The sequence below is a fragment of the Melospiza georgiana genome, chromosome 10 (assembly GCF_028018845.1).
Source record: "Melospiza georgiana isolate bMelGeo1 chromosome 10, bMelGeo1.pri, whole genome shotgun sequence".
NCBI lineage: Eukaryota > Metazoa > Chordata > Aves > Passeriformes > Passerellidae > Melospiza > Melospiza georgiana.
Window position 1 is genome coordinate 19717489 of NC_080439.1, and position 20027 is coordinate 19737515.

General features: G+C 43.5%; 1 protein-coding gene across 3 annotated transcripts in view; it reads left to right on the forward strand.

Annotated features, from left to right (window-relative positions):
• Window positions 1–20027, forward strand: part of MAP3K13 (mitogen-activated protein kinase kinase kinase 13) — a 75010-nt gene that overhangs the window by 23440 nt on the left and 31543 nt on the right. The window contains exon 3 of one of the 3 annotated variants that reach the window (XM_058030913.1): window positions 4901–5046. The exons of 1 other annotated variant lie outside the window; for it this stretch is intronic. The gene's annotated coding sequence lies outside the window, so the exon portion shown is untranslated. Of the gene's footprint in view, window positions 1–4900; window positions 5047–13359; window positions 13430–20027 lie in introns of those variants that run through there. One more of the 3 variants, XM_058030915.1, reaches the window with a different exon arrangement.

Consider the following 20027-nt stretch of genomic DNA (forward strand, 5'->3'; position numbering starts at 1 on the left):
CCATGAGAGCAGTGGGATCTTCCCAAGGCCTGCATCTCATCTGCCCCTGCTTTGTGGTCTGCAGTCAAACCTGGGCAATAGTTTTGTTCCTTGGCCATGCTGGAGTGCAGATATCTTTTGCAAAAAAAGGGTTGTTCCTGAGCCTTGCTATAGCCTTTTACAGGATCCAGTGCTCAATTTTCCCTTCCAGAGCACGGTCTGCTTCTTTGATTTGAGTTTGCTAGCTTGAAGCAGTGCTGCATGGATGCTGAAAGCCCACGCTCCTAAAATAGATTGAGCAGAACGAGCACTTTAGTGCTGACTCCTCTTCAGGAGAGGAGAGGGAAGGTAACAATGAACAGATGGCAGGTATTAGTCATATCACCTGATATATCTGAGCACCTCAGACCCCATGGCACAAAGGTGCTGGGGGAACCTAGAGAGAAGGAATCCTCCCAGCAAACCAGCCTGGCTGTTGGAGTGGCACAGGATACAGGCAGAGGGACCTGAGAAAATGAGGGGACTTGCAGCCAGATGCCAACCTGAGGGAGGGATGTTCACAGAGAGCCCTGGCCAGAGCCTGGGCCTGCATTTATCTGCAGTTTTCCAAGACATTCCCTCATGTATTTGACAAGCCCTCAGAGCATCACTCCTTGGGGCTCCCATGCTTTGTTCCCTCTGCACAAGGGGTAGAACAAAGGTCCAGGTACCTCAGAAATAACTGAATTCCCCCAATTTCAGGATCAGCTGGAATGACATTATCCTAGCTTCTACACTTATAAATGCAGTGCAGAAGCTGCTTGCTCTTTTACTGTAGTATCCAAATTGCCAGTGTGCACCTTGCAGTCCAGCTGGGCTGGCCCAGCATCCTCTCCCTTCTCCAGGTCCTTGGTATCCACGTGTTGGCCCTGGCCCAGCTGGCAGTGGGCTCCCAGGAGAGCCTGGAGATGCTCCCTCCTGCTGATGTGCTGGGAACACAGCATGGAAATGAAATGTAGAATCTGTGCAGTCCCTTATACAGCAGTGGCTCCTGGCAAACTTGACACCATGGAGCAAGTAGGGCACGGAGGTGCCTGCAGTGGGAGTGCTGCGCTTCCAGTTGCTTGCTCTGGCTGCTCTATTTGTATAATCATTTACTTCCAACCCAGTCTGGCCAAAAGGCACAGTAGAGGGAAAGGAGGTCCAAATTTGGGCTCTTTTGACTCCCCTGTGCAGAGATGGGGTCGTCAGGAGTCACAGCATTGATATGCTCTCCCTGAAGAACGGCTTTATTTTTAGTTTTTTACCCTATTTGTTTTGGGGTTTTATTGTTCTAAGTTTTCAACAGCAGAAGCTGAATGTGTGGTCTCCTCCTTTTTCTCATCTTTTGTTTCAACTTTTTGGCAATAATTCCTAAAGAGTTGCTCTGCTGGAGTTAGTCCCATCATTTTTCACACTTGTGCTCAGCCCTCTGCAGAAGCCAAGCACCCACCCTGTGGGCCTCTGAATTACGAATTCCATTTTGGTGGCACCTTGCATCCTTGGGCTTCAGCTTTTGCCAAGCACCTAATGAATGGAGGAAGGGAGTAAAACTTCTGCTGTGATAAATAAGGGGTTAAACCAAGCTCTGTTTATTAGTGTTGATGCTTTAAATTGTGCCAGAGCATTTGAAAATGCAGCAGTGGACAGGGCAGCAGGCAGTAAACACCGTTAAATGACAATACTGTTCAATATTTGCTGTTAATTGAGAGAGGCAGCAGCTGCTGGTATGCAGCTTCAGCCAGGATGAATTAGTAATGAGTCTGTAACTGGGTGCTTTTTTTTTTCTGGTTTAAGGTTGCATCAGCCCTTTATAGTTCAGTAACATGATTGGGATAGAAATAAAAATCATAGCATGCCCTAAATTGAAGATTTTGTTTTGTTTTTGTTTTCCAGTGAGTTGTCATGGAGCTTGGTGTCAGTGATAAATTTGGCAGCAGTAATAAAACTGCCTTGTATTTAAGGACCAAATTTAAAGATTTTGGTTAGCTTTTCCCACATGGCAGCCAGTGGGAACGCAGCAGGCAAAGCAAGCTCCTCCTTTGAAAGAAGGCACTTTTGTTGGGTTCTCAGATGTTTTTAGTTCAAACAGGAGTTTTGGTTCAAGTTTCTTTGCTGGCACTGCTGCAGGACGTGGGGTATGAGAGAGTTCTGTCCTTCGCTGCAGGAGGAGAGGGAGCACTAATTCAACATTTCCCTTGTCCTTTCCTTGCACTTTTGCCATGGTGTGTGTTGAGCTTAACCTTTGAAAACTTGCTGATAAGCTGTTATCAGCTAACAGTTAAAATAACAAACCTTACTGGGTTGGGATAGGGACTTCCCAAGGCTTCAGAGCCATGGTGTGGAACAGGAACATCATTAATCCAGAGCAGCCAGGCTGGGGGCAAAGTTTTCTCTCTGAAGGAAGCAGCTACAGCTGCTGCTTTCATGCTGTTTACGTAACCTGCCCTGTGAGTATTTATTTTGCACAAAACGCTTTATTTTGAGCTGTAGATGTTGTTGTGAAAGGTCAAAACTCTGTTCTAGTGGTTTTTAGCAGATCTGAAGTGGGGTACAGGAAATGAAATTCCAGCTCAGTGGAAAACAATGCCAACAGTCCTATTGATTTCAGCACAGCTCGGCTTTCATCACAAGTAGAAGAATTTCGAAGCAAATAATGTTGTGTTTGTTCAGTTTGTTAAACAAAAATCCATCTGCAGGGGTTTGCACTTGAATCCAAATACTTGGAATTCTGCTGGTATTTTGGTAGGATGAGAAATACTAGATTGAAAGAATTCTTTGGGTCCTCAATGATTATGTTAAAGGAGAAAAAGAAAATTCAATCAGCAGGTGTGTTTGTACCCCTGTTCCCAGCAGGGGTGGTTTCTGTATTGCACACCTTTGGCTTTTGGGTCTCTCCTGTTCACTTACTCACAGTTTTTACACAGTGAGTAAGTGCTTTTATGCATCCTTAAGAGCTTGAGGCTGCCACACACCATGCTGCTTCTGGACTGGATTGTGGAGGCATGAAATCTTTCAGGTTGGATGTGGGAAGCAAGTGCTGAAAGCCAGTCCAAGGCTATAAAAGATGGTGGCAAATGGGACTGCAGGAAGAGCTGAACTTGTCTGGTGCTGAAAGTCCTCCAGCCCCACAAGTCCCTTCCCATTTAGGCACTGACCATTCCCACCTTGGCTGCCAATGATAAATGGTGGTTTCAAACCTGTCCTTAAAACCTGTATTTTTTTTCCATGTGAAATGCAGTAATTTATTCCAGTGGCATTTGGCCAACTTTGGGCATCTGGTGTCTCGTGTTTTTTATGAACATCTCTCCAATTTTCTCTGCTGTCTCCTATACATGTATATGATTTGTGTATACAAGGATAAGGTGTCCCAATGTATTTTTTCCTATTTTGTGTGATTTTGATTCTTTCAATCTTATTATTGTTTCATCTGTAGTATTGCTTACAGTATTTGTTTTCTTAAGCAAGAAAATAAACCTTGTACTTACATGTACCATTTCCTGTCTTAAAATGGTGGGGAAAATTATAATTACTGGCTTTTGAGGCTTTCTGCATTGATTTAGTAGAACCACATAATTTTCTTATAAATAAAGGCAAATATTTACATTTTTAATTCATAAAGTATAAACTCTAAAGTTTATCTGATAAAACTGTTAAGATACATGTGTGCTTACTGTAGGTTTTATTTTGAAATTGTTCTGTAATTAAAATAGTTAATGCAGGCCTGGTATGGGGCACAGAGGCTGCAAATTGATACTTTCCTGTGCAAGAATATTGTTATATCATCACCCTCCTGTGAATGTAGCCTAACCCAGACCTCACGAGCTTTTCCTTATTGGGAATATGGAATTACCTGTCCTGTTTTTTGTGGCAAACCAGCAAAGATAAGGAGAGATATAAAATGAAATGACAGCAGTGACAAAACTTAGTATTTTTCTCAAATATAATTGGCCTTTGCTCTTCAGAAAAAAATTAGAAATGTGCTGAACTTTCCAAACATTGGGGATGGCCTTGAGACCAGCTGAATTGTGGTGCAGAACATGAGGCAGGTGGTGCCACATGGAATTTTTTTTTGCCTAAAGTCTTTTAATTCTGGCAGGAGACTGTGCTGGCATTTCTAACCCTCTTCCTCAGCGTTGTAGTAGCTTGGTTGTGTCTGAAGGTTGCTGAAGGATATAAGGAAAACCATATGTGTGGGTAGAGAGAAATTCTTTTAAGACCAGGTAGTTTCTTGTTTACATTAAAGTTCTGTAATTTCAAGGTGTTGATTTATCTTCAATTTTAAGTAGAGCTGGGCTAAGTCTTGCAGCCTGTTAAATTTGGGGAGAGGGGTGTGGGGGTGGAAAAAGTGCAGTGGGCTCAGGACTGGGAGTCTCAGTAGTTGTTGTCTCTCTCCTTGCATGGCTCTGGTAGTAACAGGAATAATGATATTTTGAGTTGTATGTACGTAGGAGGACTGAAGTAAGTTATGCTTTTCCTGAAATTTGCTTAAAATTAGGAAAACAAATAGCTTGGAGTTTGAGTATAAAATTAGTGTAAAATATCCTTAATAGATTACCTTATGTATGTTATTTTGCAGGCTAATCCAATCCTGATGTAATTTTGTAACGTGGAAAGCTCTGAGCTCTTTTACTGGAGCTACTTGCTTAATTTAGATTAAAATTGTACCATAAAAGGATTACAGAGTGTGTGCCTGTGCTAAGAAAGGATGTACTAAATATGCTGAGGTATTTTTCTACTCCCAGCTCCTTTTTGAAAGCGCATACTTAATTTTGGATGTTCTCTGCTGCCTTCGAATGTGCCACGTAACATCACGATGTGCTGCGGGGATGTGTTGGCTTGGTCTTGGGAGCATTTTTTCAGTGCACTTCAGCAGGATTCTGAGCTTCCCTGTTCTTTCCAGAGAGAAGAGTTCAGTGCTGGACTGTGCTAAACACTACCCATGGTGCAGCTTCTGAGGACAGCTTGATTTCTGTGACTTGAAGAGGAGGCACATGTGCAGTGAGCCAAGAGGACATGGGCTTCCAGTGCGTCTGGAGCAATGATCAGGTACCAGCAGCTGTTGATGTTCAAATTGTAGTAACCAGTCAGAAACTCAGAGATATTCAAATGATAATGTGCTCACTCCTAAAATTCTAAATACTCTTGCCTTTCTAAGATAGGGATGAGCTGAGTTCACTTTCTTGTTTTATGTTGTGTCCAAAGCCATTTCCCTGCTGAACCTGCAGAGACCTGATGGGATCCAGCTCCCATGGGACCAGCAGCAAGGGATAAGTGCCAAAGGGGTGGGTGCATAGGTGGAGGTGAAGTTAGTGTTTACGTTTTTCTAATATAACTTGGAGTCTGAAAGCATTTGAATCTATTAATTCAGGTGTATTGATTTTGTGAGGGGACAGCTTTAGCACATTATTTTCCATTCTTATGAGTACTTTTTCATAGTATTTCCCTGGTGATTGACTGGAGAATGCAGATTCTCAGAGGAGTCCAAGCTGTTGTAGCTGGAATAGAGACACCAGCAAAGTTCCAGAAAAGCAGAAATTCATGGTTTATTTTGGATATTGCCATTCCTAGGAATATATAAAATCTTGATTCTGTGTCATATATGCAATTTTTTAGTTTAACTGCATCTATTTTATGTATTAAAAATTAAGTGGTAAAACTTGTATGTTAGCAAACCACATATATCTGTCTGTATGAAGAACTGAAAAGGAGCTAATTCTATAAAAACTCTGTAAGCTTTGGAGAATTAAGTTTGGAAGAATATGTAAAAAATAGTTGCTTGTTTCTTTGTAGATGCTGCTTGAAAAATCATTTTTTCTTGTCTATAAAATTATCTAGAGTTTTCTTCAGTTAGTGGCTGGGTATCTGTGTAATGCAAGAAAAAAGTAGTTGTTTCACTGGAGGAGACTGAAAATGGTTTGTTCTACACATCTTTACGTTTGTGTGATCTTTGTTGTATGGAGATGCTTCATGCAGAGAAAGCTACAGATAGATACATCATTTTAGGATGTGCCTGAGCCACCTCTGAGTGGGATTGCAGGAAGATGTGAGGTGGAGCTACATTTTGGGATTTGTTTCTTAATATAAAAGCTGTCAATTTTTACCCATTCTGTGAGGAGTGGTGGGTGCTGTAGAGGCAGAGCATCCATATATTTAGATTCTGGCTGTCTCTTGTTACGAGCTATAATTAAGGTGAAGTATTTTGCTGGAGAATTGAATTCTCCCTTGATTTGAACCTGGTTCCATCTCTGTGAAAGCAATTAGTTGCTTGAACCACTCTGTCCTTGCTTCATCAGTGACAATTCATCAGTTGCTTCTAATTGATCTGATTCTTTGTGGTTAATAGGCAAGGCACTCCATGTGGGAGTGCTCTGTGTGGTGGTGCTGAGTAGAGGAGGCTTGAGGATGGAAGGTCTGGCCCTGAGGGGGACTGTGACATTTATGGAGGACTGGAGGTTATAGAACACACTGTGAAGCTCTGGAGGGTCCCAGGGTTAATGCTTCAGCTGATGTGCTTTTGAACATGGCTCTCACTCAGCCTCTCTTAGCCATGACTTGAATTTACTGATGTGGTGCTGCTTTTTCCCAGGATGGGCAAATACAAAGCTGGTGGTTTGGGCAGGAGTATTAGCACAGTGGCAAAGTTTGATGTGCCCCTTGGGTGAAGTCTGTTTAACTTTGCTTGTCCCTTAAGATCAGTTCTGTGATTGAATTCAGAAAATACTCAGGGCACTTTGCAGTGACCCCTTTGGGGTGCTTTCTCCATCAATACTGCAGTGTCCAATGTTGTGGTTGAAAACAAGGACCAAACCCCACTGCTGACAAGTTCAGAATTCTAATCTCCCATATTCTGCTATTTAAAGTGGTGTCACAACTCATGAACTGAGTAATTCTACATTGTGATACCTCACACAGATCAAGAGGACTCTTCTGGTCTGCAGTGAGCACTGGGGAGCAGAAGCCTCTTGGGAGGGAGATAAAAAAAGGCAAAACCTACTGAAAGCTTCATGAGTGACATAGGTCTGGGAGGAAGATGCTGAGCAGGTTTTGTTTGCCTTGGGAATATTTACATAGAGCTGATCCACTCTTCTTGAAGAAACTTTATCACAGCACTACAGAGAAAACTGTTGGTACTAAATATAGAGCCCTATTGTGGCAGTCTCATGACTTGAGTTCTGCTTTCTTAATGGGCTTTCTGCAGTTTTTGTAGGTTTTTGGTAGAAAATCTGAATATTACTCCTCGAAGGGGTTGTGTAACAGTAGCAAGGACAAGAAAGATTAAATTTGGTGAGACCTTGCACTGCAAAAGATCAGAGGAAATTTTCAGCTTCTGCTGTTTCTGTAAAGCTTTCAGTGCCTGAGTATCTTCAGAGAAGATCCCTCAGAGGTTCCAATAGTTCATCTTGATCTTTTGCATCAAAGCAATATCACTATTGCTGGACAGCTTTTGTGAAATGATTTTTGTTTCCTTCCTAATAGAGGAAACAAGTTCCTTAGGCTGGGGCTGTTTACCATTTGGAAAAGTTCTTCTTACAACCTAAGTATTTTTTTCTTCCTGCACTTTGAGTCCATTGCTTTTCCTGGTCACTGTAGGTGTGGAGCAGGACTTCCCTGTTTCTTTGAAGAAACTATTTGTGCATTTAGTAGAAACATATCATATCTCATTCTTATCTTCTCATTTCACCCTGTCCAGACTGAGCCACCTCACTGAGTTACCTCCCCATCCCTCAGAGCTCACCTGGTGACCTGGCTGCCTTTGCTTGTCATTCTCTTGGGGTGGTTTCTCACATTCCCAGCAAACCTTTCCCAAAAGTAGACTTTCCCCAAGGCTTCATCAAATCTGAGAGGATCAGGAATTTGTATTCCTGTCAATGGATAGAAGTTGCCTTGTTTGTGACAACTGGATATTTATAATTTGTGCTCAGTCTGATCCTCTCCATCCCCAATCCTTATCTACAGTGCAGCTGCTCAGCAGTTGTTTCTATATTTATGCAGGTGATTTTTTTTCTCTGAACAACACTTGACCTTGGGGAATTGGACTGCATTTTTTAATCACTTCTTCAGTTTCAATAATTCCTCCCTGCAATAGCTTCCCATTTATGCATGTCTTTTTGTGGCAACAACATAAATTATAGGACTTTTCTTTCCACGTGACACTAATACTGAGGCTTCATTGTCAGCTCTCATTGCTCTTTGCAGGTTCCTCACCTGCCAGAGGAAAAGTGACAGAGGCTCAGCTGGCTTTACAAGTGTCCCTTATAACTGCTATTGATGAATACTTATTTTTAAAATTCTTTTCTTCAGTGTTTCTCACTGCTGGGAACCCTATTAGAGTTAATTATTATTATGGAAGACTTGATTTCAGCCTGTTCTCTGGGAGGGATGTTATTTTGTGCCTGTTTCCCTGAATAAAGAGATCTGGTTTTCTCTCATGGCCTCTGCTCAGCTGGCCACCACCACTGTCAGTCTGGGGAGGCTGTTGCTCACTTGCTGCATTGGGGGCCCTTTCAGCAGCTGTAATGTCTCTTACATAGCACCATTTTCCTTCCTGATTCCAGAATTCCAGAGCTTCTCTTTATGTCCCAGGAGCTGGGCTGCCATCCTTCAAAAGAAGGTAGTTTGCAAATGTAGTGTTTTGACCTTTCCCAGCCTCATCAGTGCATGTTCTGAACATCACAGTCTTGTGTCTCCTCCTAAAACTGCACAGACTGGAACTGCAAAGGCAGGGCTCACCTGGGAAGAGGAGAGGAAGCCCCTCAGAAACTCCTTACAAAGGAATCCTTACTAACCCCATTCCTAAACACATAGTGCTTTTTGCCTTGTCATTTAGTACCTTTAGTGTCTTTATTTTACTTTACTCTTGGTTCCTGGAGTGTTGCTGAAGGCAATACAAGGTCAGAGGAAGTCCTTGTAGTTGTTGTGTGCTCCTATCCATCCTGAGCTCACTCAAAACACACCAGGCAACAGTGTGGAAGGTGCTTTGTGTAAGTAACCTCACTCTTGGGTAGCAGCAGTTGTAGTGCTTTGATCTGGAGACTGTGCAGTGGTGGTACAAGTGTCTGAGTTTTCTTGAGTAGCTTTTAGGGACACACTTCTGAGAAGGGGAGCTCTCCCTTGGGGTATTGCAGATCTGTGAGTCTGTGCCTGTTTCCAGCTCCCTGCCTTCGTGTTTAAGCAGACCCAGAGATTTCTTGGTGGTTCACTGAAGCTGCTCTTCAGAGAGTTTCTGATCTGAGAGGCTCTGAGCCATGTTCTGGGCACAGCCCTTTTGCCTGTGGAGGAGCAATTGGGCACCAAAACCTATCCCCAGCTTTGTTTCACCCCTTAATTTTGGACTCCTTTCCCAGCTATGGGCTCTGGACTGTGGTGACTCAGGAACAGGGTCTGAAATCACCAGGGCTGTCCTGTTGTAAACAGATTCCCTTTCCAAACAGGGCTCCTGGCTGGAAGTGCTGCTCACCTTAATCTGGATGTTGCACATGTCCCATTGTGGAGCTTTTTCTCTTTTCCTCTGGTCAAGCTTCTCAGGTCTCAGTGCTGGTCTTGTCAAATTACAGTTTTGCTCACCTGCCTCTGCAGGGAGGACTTCTCAAGTCCCAGGTCTGGGCACATTCTGGATAAAATCCTAAGTGATAAATACATAAATTTCATTTCTGGTCTTAGTAAAGTGCCATTGATACAATTGTGTTGTATTTGCTTATTGAGTGTGTAAGAGAGATACAAAATTATAAAAAAAGGAAAAATAATAAAATAAACTGGCCTGTAGTACTGTGTGTTGCATGTTCAATTTTTCAATTTTTTCACAATATTCCAGTTTCATGTACTGATAGTTCTGGAATGCATGGGGCATCAGATAGGGTCCAGTCATAAATCTCTGTAAACAGCAAGTCTGGAAGGATGTGAAATAGAAGCTTTGCTCCTTACAAAATAGGAAGGTGAATTGCACCAGATCAGGTCTGGACATAATGAGAGCACAAACAAGAATCTGATTCTGTGATTCTGATTCCTTCCTTCCTGGACACTCAGAGAAGGGATGTGTGTCTAGGGCTGGGAAGAGTGGATTCAAGGTTTCACAGGTGTTTAGGACTTGACAATAAAATGCCACCTGATCTATGCAAATGTTCAACCAAACATTTGTCTCATAGAGAATCATTTGCTGTCTCCATTCACTTCTTTATTCATCCAGGTAGGAACTTTTCACAGAGCAGTCCCTCCTGTACCTCCAAGTGTGTGCTGGATAGGTTTATTAACAGCCTAAGTGCTGCATAATTGTGAAATTAACCTTTGAGTCACTCCCATCTCTTTTCTAATTTTCTGCTGCTGTCAGAGGAATATGCCACAGGAAGCACTGAGTGTTTGCTTTGGGTTTGCAGGATCCTGGGATAACTCAGCCCTTGGTCCAGGGCAGCAGAACCATCCTTCCTTGTCAAAGGTTGGCTTAGGATTTCTTCCCGACTTGCCAAGGCCTACAAATAACAACGTATGCTATTTTTGAGTATTGGCATAATATTGGTATTTCAGTCTTCTGCAATTTTAGTTTTTCACCAATTTATTAAAATTGAAGGTCACGGGATTGGAGAACTTGTTATATGATTATTTTAGGACTGAGCTCAAATCAATAGGATGTGCCAACTAGAAATGTTATGCCTAGCAGATGCTGTATAACATTCCTATTAGTTATTAATTGGCTTGGAAATACTTAATTATCTTGTATTTTTCAAATATAGTGAACTAATTAGTTTTTAGAAATACTTTTAGCTTTCTTTTTGCACCCATTGCCATCAGTTTAGCCTGTTATTTCTCCTCCTGGTCTAGTTACTTGGTTGCCCATAATTCCTTTCAGAAATCTTGTTGTCTGTCAGCTTTTCACTGGCACTCTTGTGGTCCCTTAAGAACTTTGGATTTTTAGTATCTTATACCCTTGTTGTATGTAGTACATTTTTTTCCTCTGTTTTGACATCAATACTGAGCCAAATTATATTTGGCACCTGATACTTGAGTTCCCTGCATTTACCAATGATTTTGTCTGAGTGAGAGGAAGGAGAAGAATTTCTCTTTCTTAATATTGATCAACTAAGTTACTGATCAAAGGAGCTGTGTAATGTGTGCTATGAAAATACTTACCTGGTTGCAACACAACATAATTGTGTAGCAGCCATCAATTTTAGGACAATGTGGGTTGGTTTTCTGTTTCACAATGATTTAAGGTATTACTTTGTATTAAGTTCAGGATCTTGTGTTTAAAAATTTTAACCTGAACCCTTGAGGCATAGATGAAATCATGTGTTGGGATACTGAACCAAGCCACCATGGGCAAAAAAATATGAAATGCTATGCACAAGCTCTTTTCTTCTCCTGGAGTCCTCCTGGGGTTTTGTTCCCACTTATTTTCTCTGCTGCATTTTTTTTTTTTTGTAAATATCACTGCAATTAACCCTTGGAAACCTCTGAAAATTATTTCCTTTTATTTTTATTCTGACTTTTCTTATTCTGTAGCAATATTTCTCTTTTTCTTCCACTTCTTGCATGTGCTACTCTACTCCCCCTTCTAGTTCCTGAATTGATCCCTTTAGGGTAAGGAAGTAAATGAATGTTTTTGTCTGTTTTGAAAATGCCAGGGAGATCTGGAAGCTGTCTCCATCTCTTGGTGGTGGAAAGCTGAGTGCTGGGCTCTGGAGGGCAAGGCAGGGAGGCACAGCAGGTGCAGCTGGGATTTGAAATGGGGCACAAAGTGATCCCTTTGGAGAAGAGATACCTCTCTCTGTCCCTCCTCTCCTGCTTCCCCTTGGGCACAGGAGTGCTCAGGCTGCAGCAGTGATGTTGTCTGGGCAGAAATCTTGTGCTTTGGTGACTTTTAGCTCTTAAAGAAGAGATATTTCTAAAGCAAAACTGAATTTGTGATTTCTTTGATCTTTGAAAGTAGGTAATAAGAAATTTGCATTCCTTTTCATTTTCCCTAGCCAGATTTATAAATCTTAATTCAGAAACCACAGTCCAAAATCCAAGCCCTCCTCCTCCCTCTGCAGAAGCAGATACCAGTATTGCTGTTCACTTGAGATCAAGTAGGCACAAAATCCTTGGTTTTTCATCCCAGATCTGTGGTGTTGTTACATCCAGTCCTGATTAATTTTGGGATGTTACCCATTTTCCATAAGGAAAGGTAGGATTGTCTCAGACATTCTTGTCATATGTGCTCCACCAGAGTAAGTTTTGGGACACCCTGTTTTGGCATAATGGCTTCCTACTGGCTAGGAAAAGGTGTGGTGAAAATATGGAAATTCTGTCTCTTAATAATTTTGAGGCTGCAAATTGTTCAGAAGGAGTTTGAGGCCAAATTGATGAGTTCTGGTCAACCCTGAGATGGTATAATTGCAGAGCTTGCAGCCGAGGTTATCCTTCAAACTTTGATCTTCACTCCTTGTCATGCTCATCCCTCCATTCCTTCCCTCATGCTCCAAAGGTACAAAAAGAAGGCAGAACTTGTGCTCCTTCCCTGTCCACATCCAGGTGAAGCACAGCTGCTCTTGCAGGTGGTTAGCAGGACTCTGCCAAAGATTTGGGTGTTCTCTGCTGATCTGGTCTGCACAGTGAATTGTATTCCACTGGCTTGGGATTGGCACTGGGATTGGCAGAATTTGTGCTCCTTCCCTGTCCACATCCAGGTGAAGCACAGCTGCTCTTGCAGGTGGTTAGCAGGACTCTGCCAAAGATTTGGATGTTCTGCACAGTGAAGTGTATCCCACTGGTTTGGGACTGGCACAGGGGTGGAAATGGTTGGGTGATGTGCCCACCGTGCCTTGCATAGCCCGAGTGAAACTGCCTGCTCGGATCTTTGTTCCCGGACCTTACCGGGGTTATGAGCTTGTCCTCCCGCTGCCGGCAATGTTTGACTGGAGCCGAATGTGGGATTTTGTTAACACTCCTATTTTTATTTTACCGGTGCATTTGCATCGCTAATCAAACACAAGCCTCCTATTGTTCTCCCCGCTCCTTCCTCCCGGTCCGTGTTTATATTTAGTTATTTTAACAATAATACGCGCGGTTTGTAATGCCGTGAGAAGCCGGGGCGGCGACGCGCTCCTTGCCCGCTGGCCGGGCGCGCTGTTACCGGAGCCGCCGCTGCTGTTACCGGAGCGGCGCCGCTCGGGGGCTCTGGCGGCGGAGCCCGGGGCGGGCGGGGACTGGCGGCCGCGCAGCCCCGCCGGGCTCCATCCAGCCCCGTTTCCATCCATTCATGAATCCGTGACGTCAGCACGCTCGGTGCTTCTTTGCAGCAGGCTGCAGGATTGTGTGGGTGGAATTTCCTTTTATTTTGCAACACTTCCTTTTTTTTTTTTTTTTTCTTTTTTTTTTGCCTTTTTTTTTTTTTTTTTTTGCCTTCCATCTTTTTAAAACAAGAAAATGGAGCATCACATAGGAAATCTTCATCCTTGTGAGTATTTAGGGGGAAGTGTGTTTCTGTGAGGGGTGTGTGTTTGTGTGTGGTGTTTCATGGTCAGCGTTCCCCTCTCGCCATTTATTTCGGAAGGACAGATGGATGTTGCATTTGTGATGGGAAAGGGATTAAAAAATGATGCTGAGAAAGGGAAGAGGAAACGTGAAACCTTAATTTATCCATCACTGCATATGAATCTGAGAGCTGGCCTGGCCTTTGCCTGTCGGTGTGCTGGACATTTTTCACTTGCAATTTTGCACGTTATCTTCTTGTGCCCCCCTTTTAAAGGGGAAGGGAATGGCAATGGAGAATGCCTGTATATTCCATTTATATCCAATGACTTAAGAATTACTAGATAGTGTAAAGAGACAGAATTGTAATTTTTGCCTTTTTGGGAATTGTAATTTTTTTTTCCTTGTGGGCTAATCAGACAATTCCTCTTGTGTTTTACAGTGTTAAATAATTTAATTTTATTTCTGAGACGAAGGAGGTGTGTTTTTCTTTCAATCAGCTGGGTAGGAATTTGCTCCTGTATTATTGAAAATAGCAGTTTGAGCTGTCTCTGATGTGCTGAACACAATTTTCACCCCTCATTTTCCTAATAAATGAGGGAGCTGGGAGTACCTTTGCAGTTAACGATACTGTTCACTGGGGCAAGATTTGTCATATTCCTGCTCACCTGAATGGGCATGATGTCATGTTTTCTCCCAATGAAAAGAAGAGCTCCTCTTTATTTTTGTTTTGGGGGGTGGTTTAGGTGCTGCAGTAGCTTAATCATATCAAACCACATGTCTCCCTTAAGTAAATGAAAAATGGGATATTTTAAGTAGATCTGGAGAAAGATGACATCAGGCCCATGTGTTTGGATATACTGATTTTAGCAGTAGGCAATCTGTTCAGTAGAAGAAGATGAAGGAATGTATTTGGATCAACAATTTTGAGGGAGAAAACATGAAAATGTTTGAAAGGACAGAGATGCAGTCAGTCTGGCTGGAAATGTGGGCACTTTCCACAGTACCTGTTGTGTGGGTAGCCACAGACACCTTGGGATACCCTAGAATGGGGAGGGTAGAGTTGTCATGGGTTTAAAAGTTTTTGTCACTACCCTTTTTGTTGTGCTCCTGAATGAATGTGTACGGGTTTTGTTTCTAGAGAGAGGCAGCCCTTTGAACTCTGTCTGTGACAGCCTTCTGCTGAGAAACACAAATAAATCCAGATTTTGATGTAGTGGAGGTTTTGTTTGTTTGTTTGTTTTGCTCTAACACCAGTTTTGTTTTCTGTCTTTGGGGCCTCCTGTCTGAGTCTTTGATCTGGAATGGTCCTGTCATTCAGATTTGTCTTTGTCCCCTGCTGCCTGATAGTTAAATTTATAGCTGGCATTCATTTTGACCCTTGTGCCTGGAATTAGCAAGTAACTTCTAGCACAGAATAAATGGTAGAGACTCCCACTGTGCCCCAGCTATAGGTGAACTTGGGTTTAATCATGTTTGGGGGCTTTTTGGTTGCATTTTCAACCTCCCTTTTTCACCTCCTATTGTAAAGACTAGGTGAGTTGCTTATCTCCAGTGGATCAGAAAATTGAGTAGTGGTTTATTTGAAAATCTCTCCCTGGGTAAGACCTTTCACAATTAGGAGTTATTTAAGCATGGGTCTGCTCTAAGCAGTGGCAGAATAAGAAAAGTTTTAAGAATTTCCTGTTTTCTCAGGACTTTTTTTATAGCAAATGTGAGATGGCTGATTAGGATTGAGTTGTTCCTGCCTGGTACCTGTTCCAGGCTGTCTCTAGTTGAGATGTGGGGAGTGGATTTTCAAGAGTTGGGCTTCTCAAGATGGCAGAGTTGTAATTTTATTTTTTTTTAATAAAAATAAAAGAAATCTGGCATGGCATGTGTGAGCAGATTTTAAATCAGTGCTGGTTGCCCTTCAGCTCTGGTCCTTGGGGCCAGGGCAGGCAGGGGAAGGTGCATGGAGCCCTTTAGCCAAGCTCTGACCTGAGATCCCAGTGGAGGAAGGCAGCAGGAGGTTCACTCCTTGTACAACTTCCAGTGAGTTCTCAGCCAGAACTGAATCCAAATGAGTCAACTAAGGCAAGTGCTACCTCTGAAGCTCTCAGGAGTCTGGCACTTCACCAAGCCCTGTCCAGCTTATGGGACTTTGTCTTTTATCCCTCCTTGGCAAAAATACATCCCATGCAGAGGCTTTTGTAGGCTCCTGTTTTGTGTCATTGCAGCAAATCAGTCTCATCTCCTGGGTGGTGGGGGGTAAATATTTCACCCAAACACCAACCACTTAGGGCTGAATACCAGGCTGGCAGCTGTGGCTGGGCCAGGAGCAGCAGCTCTGTGTGTAGTTACTCCTACCCTTGTAAATACTCAGTGTGTGCTTTGACCTTTGTGCTCTCTCCCTGCTGCAGCTTCAGCTGAGAAGTTGGTGGTTGGAGGGGCTTCAAAGGCTTTGGCAACAGTTGGGTGTAGGCCAGGAGGAAGAGCAGATTTGTCTGTGTAAAGTCTGTGATTTATAACCCTCTGGTGAAGTTGTGATTGTTGGTGCTGTTCCCTCTGGAGCTGTTGGTAACACAGCACTGAGGTGCTGGAAGGGAAGGAAGGAGAAAGTCCTGGCAGGGGTGAGAGGCTGGTGGGCTGAAGGAATGGAGGTCTCTGTGCAGACATTCTGTTCATTCCAGGGATGCTTGTCCTGTCCCCCATCTCTGTGTCTTCTGGAGGACACCCAAATCAGTAATGTGGCTGTACAGCTGTGACTCTCCTGCTGAAACACGGGAAGTTCAGCCTCACCATCCTGGGCCTGAGGAGGTCCTCAGGTGTTGAGCCATCAGCTGCAGCCCAAGAGTGGCCCAGCTGGGATGTCTGAGAGCTGGTCCCTGCAGGGCTGGGTGGCAGGAGCTGTGCCAGCCTCAGGAGCAGCCCCGGGTCAGTGTTGTTTGTGTGTTACCAGCACACAGAGCTGTAGTGGAGCAGGCTCACACCTCTAACCCTGCGCTGTCACTAATACAGGCTTACCAGAGGCTCCTGAGCAGGGCATTGTGCTGCCTCTGTCGAGGAGTAATCCTCTTTGCTGTGTATGGTGCTTGCTAAATACAACTCAGTACTGCTGTCATTTCCCTTCCCAGATCAGCCAGCTGGATTTCAGGTGTCCTTCCCCTTCCCAGCAGGTACACCCACGCATGGACCTGGTGTGGGGTGGCAGGGCCAGAGCACTGCACCTACCCCAGGAATTGTTGTACTTTCATGGAGAGCTGTTGAGTTTAGGGTGTGAAGCACATAAGCTCTTAGTACTGAGAAGTTTGTGTGAGTAGCATTTACATGTTGAATGTGCTTTACAAATGCTGAATAATTCATATCTACTATAAAAATAAAAACAAGCGTGGGAGTGAGCGAGTTTACCTGAGACCAGTCTGACACCTCACGTGAATTAAAGTGAGACTTTGATTCATTCACTGGATTCCTGAAAGCAGCACTGTGATATTGATCTTCATCCTCAAAGATCTTTCAGACATTAATTAATTTTAATGCTACTCTTTGAAGGAAAATAGGGTGTTTCAGTTCTGTAAGGGGGAGAAATTCCAAGATATTGTGTGTTGGTAAGGCTGGAACATTTAGTGCCTTAACATGGAAATGTGGGGCTGTAAGGCCTCTGTGAACTAAACTGGAAATTTTACTGGTGTTAGCTGCTGTAAAATATTTCAGTTTGAATCCTTAAATCTGTTGTTGTTGCATAGTAATAGTAGTGTAATAACATATAGTAATGATATAGTAGTATGACAACATGTAGTAATTATATAGTAATATAATAATGTATGGATCAATAATAGCGTGGGGATTGTCAATGAGGTAAAAGTACAGAACTGGGAAGGATGAGGAGCCTGAAGAACAGAGCCTGAAGCCTGTGACTGGGTTTGAAAAGTTGTTTCCTACTATGGAGACAGCTAGAAAGGTGAAAGAGAAGAGTGTAACTTAAGGTCATTTCTACATTTTAGTCTGAGACAGGTTTCAGTAGTAATTCCATAGTATAAAAGGCTGATCAGCATTTATTCTGTCTTTATCCTAGCTGAATGTTTTGCAGTGTTTTTGATGGGCCTGTGGTGGATTGTGTCTGTAGTGAGATTGTGTGTGGGGCTGGTGGTGTTCCCTGTGTGCACACAGCTCACAACAGCAGCAGCCACGGGGAGGGGACCAAAGAGCAATTGGGGGAGTTAGTTACCCTGATTTTTGTGAGGTAACTGCAAGGTCCTTGCTGTGCTCCCCTGCTCCCCAGGGGCAGGTGGCTGTGGGTTCCCCTTTCTCCCCAAGCACCTGGGCTCAGAGCAGGGCTGCTCTCCAGCAGGAACGGGCAGTCCCTGGTCCCTGCAGCCAAGACCAGAGTCATTATGCAACACCACTTATTTCCTATGGCATCAGATTATGCAATTTCTGAGCAGAAGAATGCAAAGCCCTGGAAGAACACAGTAGCATTTTAGCAGATCCAAAAATACCTTCTGCAGGGTAGAGGCAGCATTTCTGTGTGTAGTGCTGAAAATACGCCGTTACGTAAGGTGCTTATTTCCCAGCCGGCGCTGGCAGCGCTGCCAGGTGGAGCAGGACGTGCTCTCCCTGCCCCTGAGAGCTCTCCCTGCACTCACAGGAGCCTGGATGGGCTCTTTGGGTCTCTCCCTCACCAAGATGAATTTTTATTGCTTCTTTTTTTTTTTTTTTTTAATTCCTTGTGAAAAAATAAAAGAAATGGATGCTTGTTTTCTCTTTCCAAATCAAGCACTGCTCCAGCACCCCCCACAAATTTGTGACCTTATGCTGAAGGAGGTTCTAGTGAAACATTTGTTGCATGGTGCTGGAGGTAGAAATTAATTCCTATGCTGAGAGCCAGGGCAGATGCACACATTGCATGTGGGGATAAGAGTCACCAGTTCTTTTAAGGTGAAGTCTGCTTTGGAAATCTATTAAATATCTTTGGAGGAGACAGGAGCATGGTGGGAAGGGGGATCTGGTTGATACAATCTGTTGGGATTTTGGCAGGAATACTTAGCAGAGGCTCTTAAAGAGGCTAAACAGCTATTAAATAGCTGAGACACCAGGCTGGCAGACAGATTACTGGTTAAATGATAGGGAATAAGAGTAGGGATAAAAGGATGGTAATGTTGAAACATTCTTCTCTGCTTTGGAGATGGAACTACTCATACTCTTCCCACCTTTTCTTCCCTTATCCAGATATTTTAGGAATATTCTGTTTAGGCTGTGAGACTTCACAAGGAAGGTGTTGAGGGTAATAACTATGGAGGCCACCTGCAGGCAGTAGTGGAAGGCTCCAGTGAACTTTGGTGATAAAATACCAGTTCAATTTAGTGTTGATTAAACACAATTCAGTCTTAACAGTCAGAATTAGGCTCTGACATAGTTTTTTTCTGCTCAATAATGAGATCTGAGTAGTAAGAGACTCATGGAAGTTAGCTCAGCATCCTGAGAAGCCAAAATGATCATTGTGCCTTTGTGCATTTCTGTGGCATTCTGTCCTTTTTGGGAATCCTGGCTGTGGATTGACTTCCTCAACTCCCCAGAGAAGCTGCCCCATTGCTGGAAATGTTCAAGGCCAGATTGGATGGGGCTTGGAACAACCTGGGTTAGTGGAAGGTGTCCCTGCCCATGAATTTTAAGGTTTTGTGGCTTTTTTCTATTCTGTGATTCTACGTTCTGTAACTTCAAGGTGATACAGGAGAAATGGAAAAGAGGTGATCAAAGACTCAGAGCAAGTTTCACATGGAGAGTGAGAAGGTCAAGTGAGAATTGTTAGACTTGAGAAAGGATGTTGTAGTGGAGGATGGGATAATTTGTAAAATCACAGCTGGAATTGAAGAGATAATATGTTCAGGTGCCACTGAAGCAGTGAACAACTGGCTGTTCCAAGAAAGAAAGAATTAAAGGCATGCAAAATGAAGAGCAGTTGGTTTTACCTTCTACAACACAGAGTTAAGTACAAAACTCCCTGCCACAGCCCAGTGTGTGCTGAGGTGCTCTGGTTAAACAATTCCTTGGCCCAGTGCTTTGTGTGCAGAGGCACAGCCCCAGCCCAGTGTGCTGTGAGCAGGGCACTGGGGGCACTGCTGGGGCAGCTCTGCCTGCCTGCACACCCTTCCCTTGGCTCTGCAGCAGGAGAGGGGCATGGATGGACCTCCTGAGCTGCTGTGCCTTCATCCCATTGCTGCAGCCCAGGTGCCTCTCCTTCCTCCTCAGCCAGGCCTGCTTGGGCTGTGCAAGGTGCCAAGCAAACCTGCAGCTGGCTCTGCACAGAGCAGGGCTTCAGCCATTAGGGCTGTTCCTTGGCTGGTACATGCTGCTATTTTTGTCCTTGTCAGAAAGGGTTCTGGCCACTGAGCTAGACAGGGTTCTCTTTCTCACTGGTACAGCCACAGACAAAAGGATAGCACAACTAAAATCACTTTTCCAAAAATGATATATCTCTGTTTTTGGATAGATGGAATATATTGAATAAAGGCTAAATTAAATCATCACAAAGTCAGGTTTTTGTTGTGATAACACAGACTACACACAACATGTCTGTGGTCTAACGTGCTTAATGCCCATGGCTA